The following is a 14556-nucleotide window of genomic DNA, read 5'->3' as shown; positions in this document are numbered from 1 at the left end:
TTCTCCCGACCAGGAGAGAAGCTTTAAAAGGAGACTAACTGGAGTCTCTGTGAAAGTTCAATTGGGTACTTTAATTAAAAAAGGCGCGGGTTGGTCACAAGCATGATATTGTTCAGTCAGACAAACAGCTGTGATCCGCTCCTCGTTAGGGAAGAGAAGAGCCAGGATCTCTCCTCCGGTGCTTTTATATATCCTCTGCTGGCTCCTCCCCGCCAGCCGGCTCGCCTCGTCTCCAATGTCCGTTGTTGCATTTAAACAGAGGATTGGTTCTTTTCACATTCAATATATGCTTAACACGCCTTTTCTCCTCATATTCTCTTTCATCACTTTTCATTTAACACATTCTAAACGCTGTAATCAATACTCTAAAAAATACTTCTCGGCTCGTTTGGTTTCCGGTCATTCCGGATGTTGTCACATGCTACTCTCGTCTGTAAACAATAATGTATTCAAAATGTACCTTCATTTAATATTCAGCATGGTAGTATCTCGACATCTATAGTTGTAGTGTTAAATCAGTAGGCTTCGGTTTGCACCACTCCATATCATTTCGCTACTAAATTCACCTCTTTAGGAAATCGTATATTAGCCACATGCTAAATGCTAACCGTAGATCAAGGATTTTCAGAATAAAAGCTTAACTGCTTGTGCACAAGAATTTCTGTTTTTTCAGTATAAAAGAGCATTAAAACTGACGGCATGTTTAAACTACATTTCCCCATTAAAACATTGATTTTAATTTCTAACACAAGACAGTAGTGACGGCCATCTTGGTGACGTATGTTGTTCTGCGAGACCAGAGCATGGATGTATAATAGAGAACCGCAGTGACGCATCCTAAAACCCGGAAGTAAGTTAGCATTTTTAGCACTTCCGGTTCCTTCGTCAAAAAGCAATGCATTTTCTCCATAGGGTTTTGGAAAATAGCTCGAAATAAGGTCTATGGTTGACACAAATGTAAGAGATAAATCATGTTTTGTTCTACAACATTAAATAAATCAGCAGTGACCCCACTGGTGATTTTTGAAGAGTTTACGTGTCTGAAAAACGATGGTTGTTACCGAGTGGCTGAATAGGACTACAGAAATGGTCGAGGCCGTTGTACGTCATTACGCCGAACACGTAAACACTCCCGCTAAGTTTGTTTTCCCCCGTATTAGTTCGTTTCGTTAGCTAACTTTAGCTAAAGCTAGCGCTACTAGTTAGCTACGCAATGGTTCGTTGCTTTGCTCCAGGTTGCAGCCACAGGTCTTCGCATGAAACGTGCTCGTTCTATCGTTTCCCGGCCAATGTTTTCCAAAGGAGGGTCTGGATTCATGCCATGAGGTAAGCTGACGTTACATTTTTGTCCATGTCACGGTGAAATTTAAATGATGGGTAGTGACTGTATCGCCGTTTTAGAGATGGCGCTGCTGAAAAGACCGCAACATAAGTAAAGATAATGAATAAATCCTATTAAAACCTGTGTGGCTTATATGATAAGTCTAATTAGTACAAGCAGCATAACGTTTCACCATGTAAATAAAGATTGTAGTCAGGGAAATCAGTTTGACATATTGAACTAATAACAAATCACCTCTGGCTGGCAGAGAACTCTCTGCTCCATAGCTTCCCTGTGACGTAAAATCACATGAACATTTTACATTTATATTCAATTTAATATTCCATCCCTCACATACTTTTGTATATATAATAACTTATATTTTGTTTTTCTTGTATGCTGCTGCAACACAAACATTTCCCAAATTGGAATCAATACAGTAATATCTTATCTTAATTAATTAAGAAATATAACTATTATAATTAGTGTAGCAGCTGACGTCTATTTTCAATATGGATTAATCTACCATTTATTTCTTTAGTTCAATTTTGATCTATAAAAATGTCAAAATAGTGAAAATGTTCACGAGACTTATCAAAGTGCAAGGTTATATCTTTAGATGTTTTGTTTTAGCCTATGTAATGTATGTCTTAATGCTCTTATATGTGACGGTGTGACTTCCATGAAACTAATATTTTATATCTTCCCAACAGACGAGCTGACAGGAAACCTAACACTCTAACAACCACAACATTGCAAAGGCGAGTACATTTAAATGTCTTCTTCTTTTTGCAGTGAGGTGAAGCTGACCTTGCACTTGGTGCCAGTAAGGATGTTCCTCACGCAGGCTGAATGTTTCTCCTTCCTTACTGACACAGAAGCCGTTGATTTGCAATGCTTCACTAATTGTCATTTCCCTCCAGCACAGCGGAAGACCCTACCAGACCATCTGGAGATGCCCCCAACAATCCTGATTGGGAGAGCCACAAACCTGACTCATGGACCTGCATCTGGGTTGCAGTGGTGAATGCCCTGACGCCCTCACATTCATTCATAGTCCCCCACTGTACAGATAAAACACCATCAAGGGCCTGTTGTTGCCCTAGCACCCTGGCAATAAGGGAAGCAGTCACACGCTTTGACCTCAGGACATCTCCAAAGTTGCTGGCAGTCAACCTTCCTTCTCTGAACAAATGCCAGTTTGGGTTGGTTCGCTGACCAGTGGTAGCCACCTGAATTGCCCTCTGTTGCTCCTCAGACAATGCCATGCTTGCCACAATTGCCTGATGCCCAACAGATTTGATAATTTCAGGAACAGTAACGGCCCCTACACACGGCGGCGTGCGCTGCCGCTTCAACGCTTCTGCCAATTCACTTTGAATGGGGTGACGTCACGATTCGCCGAACTGCATTGTGGTAGCAAAGCGTAGCTTCTCTCGTGGTGCTCGCTGCAAAAGTAGAGCAATGTTCTACTTTTGTCGCCTCAACGGAGGCGTCAGCCAATCTAATCATATGCCAGTACAGGCTCTAGCCAATCAAACCGCGTGCTTGTGTGTCTGGGGCGGGAGATTCATCTGATTGGTTGTTGGTCGAGTTTCAGCCCCCCCCGCCGGCAAGCGACAACGCACGCCGCCGTGTGTAGGAACCTTAAGTGTTTCCAAGCTGTAGTGTTCCTCTTATGGCTCGGGGGAGAGAAGCCAAGAAATTCCCGAGAACCTGCCCCGAGCCTGTCCCTCAGCCAGTCACGATCTTCGGAGGTGGGCTCTCTTGTCAGCGGGTTAAATTAGTTATTGGTTGGAGGAAATAGCTCCTCCACTGAATGCGTACGTTTGGCTTCTTCCACTGACAGGGGGTGTCAGTGCAGCTGAAATTGTGGATGGCAAAGATGGCTAATGCAGCCGCATGACTGCATTTCCATTCTCCACGTGGGTATTCACATTTTGTGGGGAGAATTCCCTCTTCTCCTGTAGATACCTGTGGTGGTGGGATTGTTTTATTATTTAAAATATATTTATATTTGTAATGCCTTCCCAATTATCCCTTTAATTGTTTATAGCCTACTGTATGTTTATTTCATGGATATTTCTGTGTTTTCTGGTGTGTAATATTTGTAATAAAGATTTCATGTGACACATACAATGGATTTGTTGATGGGAATTAATGTCACTAATGTGAATAAATTAACTCTAGGTTAACGGTACTCTTGCTATCACTACTCACCGACACTATAAACCTTGTCCCTCCTGCTAGCCCTGACAACACCGGTAAGCACACCTTCATCTAGGCTGCACTTTTTTACGTGTCCTGACCTTTATATATACAGTCTATGGTCCTGACTTGTAGTGGTTCTCTCCCCTATCCACAATCTTGTCATCTTTGTAAAATGATATCAGACTGGTAATTGACACAGCTATGACTTCTAGTTAAATTCAGTGTCGCTAAAATTAAAAGCTTTGTTAAAATATGCAAGCGCGCAAAAGTCAAAATCAGCTTTATTGTCAAAATGTGTTATACATTGTAGGAGCAAACACAGTGGTGGTGGCTTAAAGCCCACCTCCGCTCCACGCCGTCCGTTAGATGAGCCTGGTCAGATTAATAAAAGAAGGAGTTCAAAACACTGGAATAAAAGTTACAACAATAATCAGATTTTAATGGTAAAAAAACAACAATACATAATACAGAGTACCCTGTAACAGAGCACTCCGGGCTCCCCGCTCTACTGCCGTGCGATACAGATATCGGGACCAGCCAGTCAGAAACAGGGGGCATCATGCATGAATAAACATCAGTATACATAGAACGATTTGGGGGCAGAGTTGTGTCGCCCCCAAAATCTCTAATTGGTCGATTTCACTCCTAAGCGAATCAGAGAGTCCGTGGGGAGGAGTTGTGTCGGCTGCTCACTCCCCTAGGTGTTCTTACTGGTTGGATTCACTTCGGGTCGGGCCCAATACAGCAAATCAGAGTTCTGGGAAAAAGTATTTTAAATCTGAACAGAGCGTGAGAGCTTCGGAAGTAAACAAGGACAGAGTCAATCTTTATCTTGCACCTGAATTCACTCATTTACTTTCCCAAGGAATATTTCACACAAACTATTCTTTCCCAGACAATCAAACATTGTACACAGATATATTGGCCCCAGAAAGAACCTTGAAAAGAATATGTGTGTGTGCTGGTATTTGGGTCAGTGAGTGTAAAGCCCCAGATACACCGGCCCGAAATCGGCAGTAAATGGGAGTCGGGCCGAACATGAGCGTGGGCACGCCCTATTCGGAGTGGTGTGTGCCGCACCGTCGGGTCTTTTCTGCCGACCTGACGCCTTTTATGTTGAATCGGCGTCGGGAACACCACCGGAAGTCGGACAAGGGGATAACACTGATTGGCTGTTCAGCTAGCGAATCAGTGCATGAGAAGCGTTAACGGAAGTGAGGGAGGTAAACAAATGATTTAAAAGGGAAGATGGAACACACACGGACGGCTATTTCACCTCATCGGTTTATAGAGCTCCTGTTCGTTCATGCTTTCAATGGACGAGAGTGAAAATGGAAAGAAAAACGCTATTTGTTGTTTGTTTATATCACAGTCTGTCCTTCTTCTCTGTCTTCCGGTTGTTCCGGTTGTTGCCTCTTTTGAATGATGAATACACACTACCGCCGCCTGCTGGTAAGGAGAGTTATTGCCACTCACGCATGCGCAATTCATACGTGCTCGGCTCGGATTTGCGGTGTGTTCCAGTGAGCAAAGTCGGCAAATACGCAGGAGAGTCCGGCGACACAACAGTCGGTGTCGGCGTCGGCGACTTCTCAGGTGACTGGCCGGTGTATCTGGACCTTTAGTGAGAAGGTTATATATAAATGATTACTTGAAAACAGTCCCCAATAATACATGTTCACTTCAATACAGTTTAAAATAATACATGTTTACTTTAATACAGTTTAGAACTGTTGACTTTAATTCCCCCTTTTGATCTCACCTCAAGAGATTAACTTATACACAGCATTTGATACATAACCACTGTCATTCTTTTCTACTGTGTCTGTCCCCCACCATTTATATAAATCCATCAGAAGCTGGGATTTAGAGCACATTAAACCTTTAGGAACAGTCCACCATAACAACTTCTTATGACAGTGGAGGGAGACCAAAATATGTTAAAAAAAATTGTCCTTGTCGGCTGAGTCATCATACTCGTCCTCTCCCTCCGCACAAGCCAACAAGGGCATTTGGTACGGAGGGGGAGGGGCAGCTTTTCCTTCAATGGTGGAACTGATGAATCTGATCAGAGAGAAGTAGACTCCTCTGCTTCCTCGTGATGTCCCCCAGCCCGCTGACTGCGGCTTCTGGGCCGTCTGCTGGATGGATGTCCTCAGGATCCTGCTCCTCCAGTCCACTGATGGCGGCTTCCGGGTCGGGTCCTAGACGAGAGCCAGGTCCGCCCTGATGTCGTCCAAGGTCCCAGCCGGAGGTTTCCCGACCACATACTGGCTCCAGTGGTACCAGTTGTCCCCCTTTCCTCCTAGGCGGACGGCATGAGAGGTCCTCTGGGTCTCGGTGGGAGCCGGAGAACCTGGGGTTGAGCCACTTAGGCCTGGACGAACTCCGCTGTGTTGGCCTCGTGCTCCTCGGGTCCCCCTTTGGCGTCAGCAACCTGTGTAGAGAAGTCTGATACCCACCCCTCAAGTTGCTGGCAATAAGGTTTCGAACTCATGACCTCTACTTCCTTTCCTACGCTCAGGGCTCCTGGGCCCGGGAACTGATGGCCATGGGTCAGCTCAAATGGGGAGAAACCTGTCCCTCGGTTAATAGAGCTCCTGATTGACATAAGGGCCAGAGGCAAGGCGTCTAACCATTTCATGCCTGTCTCCTCACATGCTTTGCTGAGTTTCTGTTTGATGTTCTGGTTTATCCTTTCTACCTTTCCCTGAGATTGAGGGTTAAAGACGGCTCTGAAACTGTGTCTTAGTCCTAAGGACTGTTCTACTGTGCGTAGGTCATGGTTCTTAAAATGAAATTACTAAATTGAACAATAAACCCATTATAACCCTCCTGGAAACATTGTCCTCCAAACTATAGAGACCATGTTTCCCAAATAAGATACTTCAGAGTACTCATCTTCACCTCCAAAGTTATTTCAAAGTCCTATGACTCATCATCAGGAAAACTTTCACCTGTCAAAAAGAATCAGCAATGTTAAAAATCAAGTTACATATTCATCAAGCCATGCAGGGATCATGCAGAGTCAGATAAAGTTAATGCGTCATGTCTCACAATGGTTCAACTAATATGGTATAGTCAAAAATCCATTGCCAAAATAAAATCACCTTTTGTCGGTGGGTCAGTGTTACTGTAACAGTCAGGAATTGACAAATCAATTCACAATCATTCAGTCTTTGCAAAGTCAGTCTTCGAGATCTCATGTCCTATAGTGCACTTTGATATTCTACCAGCTGGAGTTTTTAATAGTGACATCATTGTGTTGATGTCAAACAATGCAACAAAGTTTTCTCTGTGTTCGCAGCACAATTTTCTTCAGATGTTTAAAGAAACAAATTATCAATAAACTTTGTATAATGTACTGCCGCTAGGAAACACAAAGCCCGACAGATGTTCATGAAAGGCATTCTTAAGTGAACCTGCGGATAACGGCCTTTTACATTAATATTCCAAATTAATCAATAACAATAATCAATTTTTTCAATTTGTTTACGAGATGGAAATCACTAACACTTTTTCCAATTTCAGCATAGGCCAGTAAACTTTGTTTACAAAAATATGTAATATATGGAGCGCCATCATTTATTGCTTTACGATTAAAACTTTAATTTTTAAGATATCTCTAACTTTTCATTGGGACAGCTGCTTCCCACATTTCCTGAAATTTGTTAGCCAAAACTGTAACTTCCTTATAGTACTACTACTGCTATTTATTGACACCTAATCTATATTAAAATGTTTAATAGATCTATTTCAGAAACTTGTGCATATCATTATCTTCTTGAATCAAAAACATTATTAGGATCTTTAAAGCATGTATTTCTTAACTCATTATATTGCTTTTCCAAAATTAAATTAGTTGTTTTTAATTTTAATTTTATTTTAAACTCTACATATTGGACTACAAACAACAGTTATTTCCCCATAAAAAGTTCTCCTGTAGTAATATATGCCACAATGGTGAAACCAATACCTCAAATTGAAATACTATATTTTGTTTAGAACTAGCTTTCCCTTCAACATGACCTATATAACTAAATATTTGTCTGATTTTATTGAGTGGTTACTAAAACTCTCCCTTTAAACCGTAGATGAATACTGTAACAACTTAAAACACTACCCAATTCACACATGAATAAAAACTTGAAAAGAATAATTTGTAAAGATGATGAAAAGATTGAAGAATCTGTTCTACTTCATACTCCTAATTCCAAAACACCCACTGCTGAAAGTGCAGTGAATATTTCCATCATGTCTCCCCTTGTATCACACAGTACCTTCAGTGTGTGTTATGATTATTTTCTCCTTTTACTTTAATAGTTTCTTCTTTACTGCTATTTTTAATTTACCAATTGATTGATTAATGGGTAATACAACTTTTTATCTTTACTTATTTATCAAGCCAATTCAATTTCTTTAAATTTGGCTCTTCAAAATACATTAGTAAATACCTTGTGAAGTATTCACAATATAACTAATTCTCTCTGGGATATGAAATTCGTTCATCTTTAAGCAAATAGTATTTCCCTATTTATTTTTTGTTCATGATAACAATGGTATAACAACCACACGTTTTACCCATAGCTAGTTTCTATGTCAAGATTATTATGTGTGACATAATAATCCGATGTCTTGTTTGCTAAACAAGGATATTAAACTTTAATCTTTTCAGCATTCCAAACCATCGTTTAAACAATCAGCCTCCCTTCCTAAACACTAAGCCTAATGTTCTACACCATCCTCTGGAAAACTCTTGCACAGTTATGTTGTAAAATCATTGCATGATTTCTTCAGAGTCTGAACAGTCTGAGACAAGTCTGTCTCAAGATCTTGTCATAATGAGAACAGTCAGTGATTCATTGTCCTCTTCAGCTGTACTCATTGGCAGGGTCCCCAAAAAGCTAGAAATGGCCCTGGTCAGTGGGCTCAAGGAAACTCTCTCTAGCATTGGGATGGAAACTCTTGGATCAATGTGGTATAATCAGCAGACACACGTTGTTCTCTGCACAGTAGAAATCCCCAAAACTGCAGTACCTCTTCACACCACTGTTGTCTTGACAATGAAGCACAAGCAAAATGTCAAAACCTCCTCAAAGATGCGTTCTTTGCACCGTTCTTCTGTGCTGTAGTGAACAACCTTTCACCAACACACTGATTCAGAGAACCCAAAAGGTGGTGCACAACTATCCAATGCTGCTGTAATCACAGCAAATCAGCTATAGAGAAAGACTCAATTTAAATCTCTCCCCCAACGGGTTACAAAATAAAACGGCTGAGTGTCTATATGGTCAGGAATGCTGAAACATGTGAATGTTAAAACAAACTAATGGTAGTAGTCTACCTATTCTTCATTACTTCAGTTCTAAGTTAATAGGCAAAACAAAGACACCCTCCTTAACCACTATAGATTCATCTTTAATCTTCTTGCTTATTCTATTCATTTTCAAATTGTTTATCTAAGTTGTGTTACAAGCATGGTTAGGTTTGTAACAGAATATAAAACTAACTGTATTTAGCGCTGTATTTTAAAAACAAGTAATCTGATTACAGTCAATGAATATATTTTTGGAACATTAAAGGAATTATTGGTGGAAAAGTTTCCTCACAAAATGTAATCTTCATTACTAAAGCTAAAACCTGAAGAAATCATTGCGGAAAAGTTTTCTTTCCTTACCACTTAATTGTTTCAATAAAAACAAAAAGAGGCATTGTGAAAACTCCCACTCTTGAGAACATCTCAACACTTCTACTGTCTCTCTCTCTTTCCTCACTGCGCCCTGCAGCTGCTCCTGTCCACAAGCTTCTCATAAATCACACTAGGTGGGAAAATCCAGTATTATATTTAATTTTAACAAAACCTTACCCTTAATGTACTTCATATACTCAGTGAACCTCTTTTTACTTTCCCTTAATGTTACTGTATCTATTATAATGTTTTCTTTGAAATATATTTAAGTACAATTCTTAGTTAATGACAAATACCATGAAATTCACAATGAAATGCAATGGTAACAATCAGTTCTCAAAACCTCTCATAAAAACCACAATGTGACGTAACTGTATCCTACAAAAACTATGCTAAAAACAACAAATTATAGTTTCTTATTTATTTCAATATATCTACTACATCAAATCACACATTGATCTATTAATTTTCAGTATTCACTCCAACTTCAGATCACTCGATCTTTCACTCCTTATTTTACACTCACTCAGCAGCCTTCTTTCAGGCATCTGAGAAAAGAGCAAGCAGACACATTCCGGGCTGCTACTCTTCGAGAGAAGGGGGGGGGGACACTTTCACAGACTAAGACAGCACACCCCGGCTGGAGCTCTCAGCCTTTTCAAGAGAAGGGGTACTTCTTTCAACAACAAACTATGGTCTACCAAAACATTTATCAACATAAAACAAGACCTTTATGAATCAACAATGACAACCAACAGACATAACAATCAACAAACAGATTTCCGAATGTCTCGTCGGCCCTACTCTGTCTTCTGCTATCATTTTATTGCGTAGGAAACGGAGATCTATGGAGGACTTTTTACGATCCGCCGTTTTAATCCCACTGCTAATACATTTTTCTGCTTGAACACACTGTTCTCGTAAGCTCCTAACTCACGCTCTTCTCATTAAAATTCTCCTTCCATTATGACTTCGTATTTTGTATCTGACTAGGTTGATATGTGTTTACCTTTTATACTATTTATTAATATACTGGACAATTCTTGTCGTTATTCTTAATGTCCTTATTCTATTTATTTGACTGCCCTGTCCTTAATTCAGACGTGCACACAGTCTGAATCCAAAATTCAAAGCTTCCAGCGTGAAACAACACAGAATATTGTTATACACCCTGTTCGCCACCAGAGGGCAGCAGCTGACCACGAAAAAGCTTCCTCTGTCTGATAAAGCTCTCAGCTCTGCAAACTTTGTCTCCTGTCGACACTAACTATACTTCTGCTCTTTCCTCTCAATTATTATACAGATTCGACGTAAAAAATCACAAAGAGTTTATTCCCTTATACATTTGTGCAGGACTAGACTACCTCACGGGGACCTCGCTGGTTCACTTTACTTTATTTAGTGAATTAAGGTACGGGAATGCACTACATGACTCTTACAAACACTTATAACTTATACTCTCTTGGTGCCTTAGGTACAGGAATGCTCTACCTGACTCTAAGCACTTTCTTTAGTGAGTTAAGGCAGGAGTTCCCAAACTTTTGCTTTTGGGTGCTAGTGAATTAATTTCAGAAAAAAAAAGAAAAGTTTTGAGAAACACTGCGCTAGTGGATTGTCAAAGAAAAAAATGTATATGCAAACGTTATTATTAATAATAATTTCTAAAAAAAATTATAAAAAAAGAAAAACAGTTAAGGTAGGGGAATGCACTACCCGACTCTTACAAACACTTATAACTTATACTCTCTTGGTGCCTTGGGTACAGGAATGCTCTACCTGACTCTAAGCACTTTTTTTTAGTGAGTTAAGGTACGGGAATGCACTACCCGACTCTTACAAACACTTATAACTTATAACTAAAATATGAATTGTATTTTTTACAGTGACTGAGAACGCCGCTGACAACTCTAAAATGTTGTAGTATAGCCAAATCACAGATTTTGGTAATCAACAGGTATCTGCTTACCTTTGTATTTATGTAGGGCGCCCTGGTTTAGTTGTCAGTGGTATCGAGGTGTCGTCCCCTGGACTGAATTCCGTCCGCTGGCTGTTGGTGGTCCTTCTAGAGACCAGCACTCATCACATTCGGGGTCACCAGAATTGTAGGAGCAAACACAGTGGTGGCTGCTTAAAGCCCACCTCTGCTCCGCGCCGTCCGTTAGATGAGTTTGGTCAGATTAATAAAAGAAGGAGTTCAAAACACCGGAATAAAAGTTATAACAATAATCTGATTTTAATGGTAAAAAAACAACAATACAAAATACAGAGTACCCTGTAACAGAGCACTCCGGGCTCCCCGCTCTACTGCCGTGCGATACAGATATCGAGACCAGCCAGTCAGAAACAGGGGGCATCGTGCATGAATAAATATCAGTATACATAGAACGATTTGGGGTCAGAGTTGTGTCGGGTGCTCCGCCCCCCCCCCCCCCCCCCCCCCCCAATCTCTAATTGGTCGACTTCACTCCGAAGCGAATCAGAGAGTCCGTGGGGAGGAGTTGTGTCAGCTGCTCACTCCCCTAGGTGTTCTTACTGGTTGGATTCACTTCGGGTCGGGTCCAATACAGCGAATCAGAGTTCTGGGAAAAAGTATTTTACTTCTGAACAGAGCGTGAGATCTTCGGAAGTAAACAAGGACAGAGTCAATCTTTATCTTGCACCTTAATTCACTCCTTTACTTTCCCAAGGAATATTTCACACAAAGTATTCTTTCCCAGACAATCAAACATTGTACACAGATATATTGGCCCCAGAAAGAACCTTGAAAAGAATATGTGTGTGTGCTGGTATCTGGGTCAGTGAGTGTAAGTGAGAAGGTTATATATATAGGATTACTTGAAAACAGTCCCCAATAATACATGTTCACTTCAATACAGTTTAAAATAATACATGTTTACTTTAATACAGTTTTTAGAACAATATGTGTTGACTTTAACATCCAGAAATATCAAAATATTTTTTCGCGCAGTCCTACAGTGTGACATGTATACATAAAACAAAACAAAAATGAACTAGATAAACGTGGTATACATTAAACAAAACAAAAAGGGCCTAGATAACCGGGGTATACAGTTTAAAATGTTATTAATATATTTAAAGTGTTCAAAGTGCAGTTTCAGTGCAAGTCAGTTGAAACGATCTTAAGACGTTGAAGTCGTGCGACCCTGCTGCTGTACACGATGCTGAAGTTGGCTTCCGATTCAGAGCATCCGATTCGGTAGTTAAGGGGAAAGTTAAGGGACATTTAATTTACAGCGCTGAACGAACAATCCTCCGTGTTTGAACCTCTTAAATCGCTGCATAGCCGATTTATTTGGACTGGATTATCCAAGACAGTCTAAAGATTATTTATAACCCAGTTTGAGATTTGTGAAACCTTTATTCTATTTGTGAAAATACAAAAAAGGGAGATTTCAGTGCTTTTTTCGCATCCTGACCACATTAGACCAGGTCCTGATCTAAAACCAATATACCTACTCATCAAATCTGGACTGGATTATCCCAGAGACTCTAAAGATTCTTTATAACACAGTTTCAGATTTGTGAAATCTTAATTCTATTTTTGAAAATACAAAAAAGGGAGATTTCAGTGCTTTTTTTACATGTAGACCACATTAGACCAGGTCCTGATCTGAAACCACTAGACCTACACTCATCAAATCTGGACTGGATTATCCCAGAGAGTCTAAAGATTATTTATAACACAGTTTCAGATTTGTGAAACCTTTATTCTATTTGTGAAAATACAAACAAGGGAGATTTTGATGCTTTTTAAAAAAATCTAGACCATTAGACCAGGTCCTGATCTAAAACCACTATACCTAGACTCATAAAATCTGGACTGGATTATCCCAGAGGGTCTAAACATTCTTTATAACACCGTTTCATATTTGTGAAACCTTTATTCTCATTGTGAAAATACAAACAAGGGAGATTTTGCAGCTTTTTTTAAATCTAGACCATTAGACCAGGTCCTGATCTGAAACCACAAGTGGAAGAATTGTTCGTTCGCTACATACGTCGGTGTTAAAGTGTGAGTTATACGTTATCTTAATCGCTTTTGTTTTACACATGTCAGTACTAACGCTGGCCGACATTTTAATATATGTTTGGGGGGGAAGGGCATAGTCCACGTCCATGTGCTTGTTACGCGTATGAAACAGGAAACACGTAAATTAACTATATTTCTTTATTCACCCTTCTATCTATAGAGAGCCGCAGTGACACGTCCTTAAACCCGGAAGTAAACTTCTTCCGGTTCCTTCGTCTAAAACGCAATGCAATTTCTCCATAGGATTTTGGAAAATAGCTCGAAATAAGGTCTGTGGTTGACACATATTTAAGAGATGGATCACGTTTTGTTCAGCCGGATAATATCCACATGTCAACCCTACTTTTATAATTTTTGAATAATAAATCTAGTCGGCAGAAGCAAAATGCTAACGTTATGCTATAAACGAACTACAAGCCAGTACAGCAGCAGGGTCGCACGACTTCAACGTCACGCCAACTTAAGATCGTTTCAACTGACTTGCACTGAAACTGCACTTTGAAAACTTTAAATATATTAACATTTTAAACTGTATACCCCGGTTATCTAGGCCCGTTTTGTTTAATGTATACCACGTTTATCTAGGCCCTTTTTGTTTTATGTATACATGTCACACTGTGGGAAACGATATTTCGATATTTCTGGATGTATAACACATGTAGAATTTTTGACAGTAAAGCTGACTTTGACTTTCGCGTGCTTGTATATTTTAACAAAGCTTTTCATTTTAGCCACACTGAATTTAACTAGAAGTCATGGCTGTGTCAATTACCAGTCTGATATCGTTTTACAAAGATGACAAGAAGAGTGTAGATAGAGGAGAGAACCACTACAAGTCAGGACACGTTACAGTGCAGCCTAGATGAAGGTGTGCTTACCGGTGTTGTCAGGGCTAGCATGAGGGACAAGGTTTATAGTGTCAGTGAGTAGTGATAGCAAGAGTACCGTTAACCTAGAGTTAATTTATTCACATTAATTCCCATCAACAAATCAATTTTATGTGTCACATGAAATCTTTATTAGGCAAGGCAAGTTTATTTATATAGCACTTTTCAACACAAGGCAATTCAAAGTGCTTTACAAAAAATGAAAGACATTAAGAAAATGGCATTTAAAATCAGTCATTAAAAAGAAAAGCTAATAAAATAAACATTAAAAGAAAAAATACATGGATAAAAGTTACAGTGCAGTCTAAGATATTAATAGTTCAATTAAGAGCAGCGACAAAAAGAAAAGTCTTCAGCCTGGATTTAAAAGTAGTAAGTTGCAGCGGACCTGCAAGTT

General features: G+C 39.9%; 1 long non-coding RNA gene across 1 annotated transcript; it reads left to right on the top strand.

The window, feature by feature from the left end:
• Window positions 1-894: 894 nt before the first annotated feature.
• Window positions 895-3460, top strand: LOC307012901. The gene is made up of 2 exons (XR_013800762.1): window positions 895-1326; window positions 2035-3460. It is a non-coding gene; the product is annotated as an uncharacterized lncRNA (long non-coding RNA).
• Window positions 3461-14556: the final 11096 nt, after the last annotated feature.

The sequence above is a fragment of the Notothenia rossii genome, assembly GCF_949606895.1.
Source record: "Notothenia rossii genome assembly, chromosome: 1".
Classification (NCBI taxonomy): Eukaryota; Metazoa; Chordata; class Actinopteri; order Perciformes; family Nototheniidae; genus Notothenia; species Notothenia rossii.
This window is presented reverse-complemented; position numbering and strand designations above follow the sequence as displayed.